Below are 5,376 nucleotides of genomic sequence, written 5' to 3' on the forward strand. Positions count from 1 at the left end.
ATATATATATATATGTATATGTATATGTATAATTGATGCACTTTGCTGTATACCTGAAACTAATACAGCATTGTCAATCAACTATACTCCAATAAAAATTTTTAAAAAAAGGAACACAAGTAAATGAGTTTTGAAATCAAATTTAAATCCACAAGAAAGGACATTAAAGAAAGATTATTTAGCAAATTGCCATAGTCCTTTATCATCCTCACTGTTTTGACTTAGGAAATCAATGATGTATGTTTCATTATTTTTCTTTAATGACACACACACAAAATTGGGAACTAATGGAAATCACTTCTCAGTGTCCCTTCCACACCCTCTTTAGCTAAATTTCTTTCTGTATGAAAATCATGAGATATTAAAACGATCAAGATTAATGAGATAGGAGTTGCTAAAAAAGAGTGATTCTATAGTGGAACAATAATTATCTTTGGAGAACATGATATATTCTCTTGGGGTTGAGGGGTAATGTCTAAAGACTAAACATTGCTTCAAGTGTCATTAGCCAGTAGATAGTCTTTAAATAGAAGATAAAGTACATGGTTGAACAAAATAAAAGAATAAAATAAACTACACTAGCACTTCACAAAGGAAGAAATATAATCAATAAAGATAAAAACATGCTCACCAATGCCCAGGAGAACACAAATTAAAACAATGAGATTACATTTTTTCACCTAGTAAATTAACAAAAATTCCAAAGAGCCATGGCATCTGGTGTTGACAAGAATATAAGAGACAGGCCTTCAAATATTATCGGTAGGAGTGTCAATTAGAATCACCTCTTTTTTGGGGTGGGCTGCTGCTAAGTCACTTCAGTCGTGTCCAACTCTGTGTGATCCCATGGACGGCAGCCCATCAGGCTCCCCCGTCCCTGGGATTCTCCAGGCAAGAACACTGGAGTGGGTTGCCATTTCCTTCTCCAATGCATGAAAGTGAAAAGTGAAAGTGAAGTCGCTCAGTCGTGTCTGACTCCTAGAGACCCCAGGGACTGCATCCTACCAGGCTCCTCCATCCATGGGATTTTCCAGGCAAGAGTACTGGAGTGGGGTGGCATTGCCTTTTCCGTTTGGGTGGGAGGGGGGAGGAAAAAATTGTACTGGCTATAACACATTTCCAATGCACAAATCCTATAGAATAGATAAGAAACTCAGTAACCAAACATATTTTGCTGAATCACAGAAATGTAATTCTAACCAACTCAGGGCTCCCCCTCTTTCCCCTCAAGCATTTCTAAGTCTTGATGTCATGTCACGATGTGGGGGAGGAGGAGGAGAGGTACGTGATCTGCAAAGTCATTTTCACACCAGCATCTTCCAAGGAAGTCATCGGCTCACCCGGTCCTCAGCTCTTATCCCAGGCAGGTCACTGATGAATGTCCCTTGCTCCTGGTGGCAAGGTCCTTTGATGTCCAGCAATTTTCTCTGCTCCTTTCCTGCCCTGCTTGAGGGCCTGGGAATAATCCTACTGCTCCTCTGCTCGGCTAGAGCCAGGGAATCCTGACAAGGTCATTTCTGGGCAGATCTGCTTCGTCACAGGCAGCATTTTTTCCTCTGGGCCCCTGCTGCCTTCATGCCCTGGGGCTGGCTTCCTCACTGAGATTATAAACTGAAAAATTTAGAGCCTGGCCTGCTGCTAGGACCTACAAATGCCTCTGTCCTCACTTTCCCTCCATCCCCCTCTCCTCCACACCGGGCCAGAGAAACTTTCTCTAACCTAAAACAGAAGTTCTGTGGTCTTTTATGATGTGTCTCCCACACATTTTGTCTTTGCCAGTTTTCTTCATTCCCCTAAGGATTTGGGCTTTTGGAAACCAAAGCCCTTGAAGACATTTTTCCCTTCTCATTTCAGATTTAGAACGTCCATCCTCTGTGACATGAACATCGAAGACCCTAGTTGCTTGAATATGGCAGCAGCAGGAGCGGGGAGAGAGAAAACATTGTTAATATTTCCAAAACACAAAAATTACGAGCTGGCAATCTACTACCCTCTTTGAGAAATACAATCCTAGAAATAAGTAAAAAGATACAGAAAGGATTGCCATAACATTGTTTGTAATTGTGAAAAATTAGAGATAATTTAAATTTCCACCAAGATACAGGATGGTTAAATAAATCAGAGGAAACTGATAAAATGGAGGAAAAAATCAACTGATAAAACTAATAAAATTCTAAGTGAATATTAAAAAGAATATGTGTATCTTTATGTGCTGACTTGGAAAGATCCTATAAATATAGAGTAAAAAGGGCAGAATTCAGAATGATATGCAAGATACCTAATTTGTTTTTAAAAAGCACCCTATCTGTGTACCTGTGTTAATATGTGTTAATATGAGCACAAAAGAGATTGCAAATGCTAGTAATAATAATTTCTGTAAAGTTAGAATGAGGAAAGACTCTTTTTTTTTTTCACTTATAACCTTTTAAAATATTTGACTTGATTTAGCAGGTACCTACTACCCTTATAGATTTTTTTAAGTTAAAAAAAAAAAAAACACACATTGTAGCCCATGTTAATTTAGCTGTAGATGGAACCTCACTCGTTCTCAATACACACACAATTTCTTGAAGAATCAGGAACTAAGACAAAAAAATGAAGACCTTCCATTCATTCGGTAACAAAGATGATCATTTAAGATCCAGGATGATTGTTAAGAATCATTTTGTAAAACTCTGACTGGAAAATAGATTCCCGTGGTGAATTACTAGAGACCAAATTTTAAACATAATTAGTGAAATGTAAATAGCTTATACTCTGCCAGGTTCTGTGAGTCAAATGTAGGAGATTTTATTTTGAACAAATGATGACAGTTGACAACAAAGTATAAACATGATCCGAGTTAATACATGTGCTAATTTTTCTTTGTCTTAATCTCCAGTGCACATTCTTCATTATCTGTGAGATTAATTGTCTTCTCTTGAGTCAAATCTAGGAATAGCTTCTTCTGTCACTGATAGCATTTCATTAGATAAGGAATCTGATGCATCTGAAATCCAGAACCAAACTGAACATACTTGGCCCAACTATGGGTGTAATAATGACACAGGAGAAGATAAACTTATGAGCTCTCCTGATATGTTTGGCACAGTACTACATTAAGGCCACTTAATTAACAATGATGATACCCAAACTCCTGAACAGGATTTAGTATCTCTTTTAATTAATTTTTATTCGTGTATATTTGATTTGCAATGTTCTGTTACAGGTTACAGAAAATTCAATGTTATGCATATACATATATCCATTCTTTTTTACATTCTATTCCCATATAGATCATTACAGAGTATTGAGTACTTCCTTATGCTATACAATAGGTTCTTATTAGTTATCTATTTTATATATAGTAGTTTCTATCTGCTAATCTCAAATTCCTAATTTATCCCTTCTCCTCACTTCCCTCTAGGTTTGTTTTTTATATCTGTGACTCTTTCTGTTTTGTAAATAAGTTCATCTGTATCGTTTTTTAGATACCACATATGAGTGATGTCGGGGCTTCCCTGGCAGCTAAGTGGTAAAGAATCTCTCTGCAATGCAAGACTTGGGTTCAATCACTGGTTTGGGAAAATCCCTTGGAGAAGGAAATGGCAACCCACTCCAGTATTCTTGCCTGGAAAATCCCATGGACGTAAGAGTCTAGTGGGCTACAGTCTCTGGGGTTGCAAAGAGTTGGACACAACTTAGCAACTAAACCACCAAACATGAGTGATATTTTATGATACCGCCTTTCTCTGTCTGACGTCACTTAGTATGACAATCTCTAGGTCCATCCATGTCGCTGCAAATGGCATTATTACATTCTTTTTTATGGCTGAGATATATTCTATTGTATACATAAACCACAACTTCCTTATCCATTTATCTGTTGATGGACATTTAGTTTGCTTCATGTCTTAGCTACTGTAAACAGTGTTCAATGAACATCGGGATGCATGTATATTTTTGAATCTTGTTTTTTTTCCAGATATATGTCCAGGAGTAGGGCTGTTGGATAATACGGTGGCTCTCTTTTTAGTTTTTTAAGGAACCACCATACTGTTCTCCATAGTGGCTGTACCCATTAACATTCACACCAATAGCGTAGGAGAGTTCCCTTTTCTCTACACCCTCTCCAGCATCTACTGTTTGTAAATTTCTGATGATGGCCATCCTGACCAGTGTGAGGTGATAACTCATTGTAGTTTTGATTTGTATTTCTCTAATAATTAGTAGTGTTGAACACCTCTTCATGTGCCTCTTGGCCATCTGTATGTCTTCTTTGGAGAAATGCTTGTTTACATCTTCTGTCTGTTTTTAAATTGGTTATTTGTTTTGTTGATATAGCTGTCTAGTATCTTTATCAGTTCAGTTCAGTCGCTCATTTGTATCTTTATAGATCATGCCAAAAGAAGAACCCAACTGACCACCCAAGAGAGTATTTTTGTCTCATATGTAAAAACAGTGACTCCCACTATTAAATAAGAAAAGAGTCACGACTTTAAAACATCTGTAAGTGAACCTTCTCATCCCCATAACCATCTACTCCTATAAAGAGTTTGGATCACCTCAATAGTAAGATATGCCTTTTTCAAACATTTCTAATAATTATTCACTCAATTAGCATTTGTTGAATGAGTGCTATGTGTCAGGAACAGCTAATATTTATTAAGCACTTACAGTGTCCTGGGCACTGGCTTACTTTCATAAATTTACTCATTTAATCCTCATGACAAGTCTATGAGTTGGGTTTATCATCTTTCAAATTTTATAGAACTGGGCCCTGGGTCACAGAAATCAAGTCACTCATTCAAGCTCACAAAGACTATCCCTAAAGAAGCTGAGATTTGAACCCACATAGTCTGGCTCCAGAGCCCTCCTCTTCACTCTGCAAACTGGGCTAATAAATAAATAAAGAACATATACTAGTGGGGGAAATAAAAATGTAAAAATAGGTAAACTGTACTGTAATGTTATGGGAACATGTATGCAGGGATGAATAGAGAAAAACCACAAGAACCAGGATTGAGTTCACAAGTAGTATAGAAATGTCTATGGTGGGGGTGGTGGCTGGATAGAATTTATTCCACTTTTTGGAACTCCATATTAGCATACATATAATTAAATGAAATACTTTCTTCATCCATCCAAATTAAAAGTATATAAATTAATGGCAGAAAGTGAAGACGAACTAAAAAGCCTCTTGATGAAAGTGAAAGAGGAGAGTGAAAAAGTTGACTTAAAGCTCAACATTCAGAAAACGAAGATCATGGCATCCAGTCCCATCACTTCATGGCAAATAGATGGGGAAACAGTGGAAACATTGTCAGGCTTTATTTTTCTGGGCTCCAAAATCACTGCAGATGGTGATTGCAGGCATGAAATTAAAAGATGCTTACT

Source organism: Bison bison, unplaced genomic scaffold (assembly GCF_000754665.1).
Source record: "Bison bison bison isolate TAMUID 2011002044 unplaced genomic scaffold, Bison_UMD1.0 scf7180017864111, whole genome shotgun sequence".
In the NCBI taxonomy this organism is placed as follows: domain Eukaryota; kingdom Metazoa; phylum Chordata; class Mammalia; order Artiodactyla; family Bovidae; genus Bison; species Bison bison.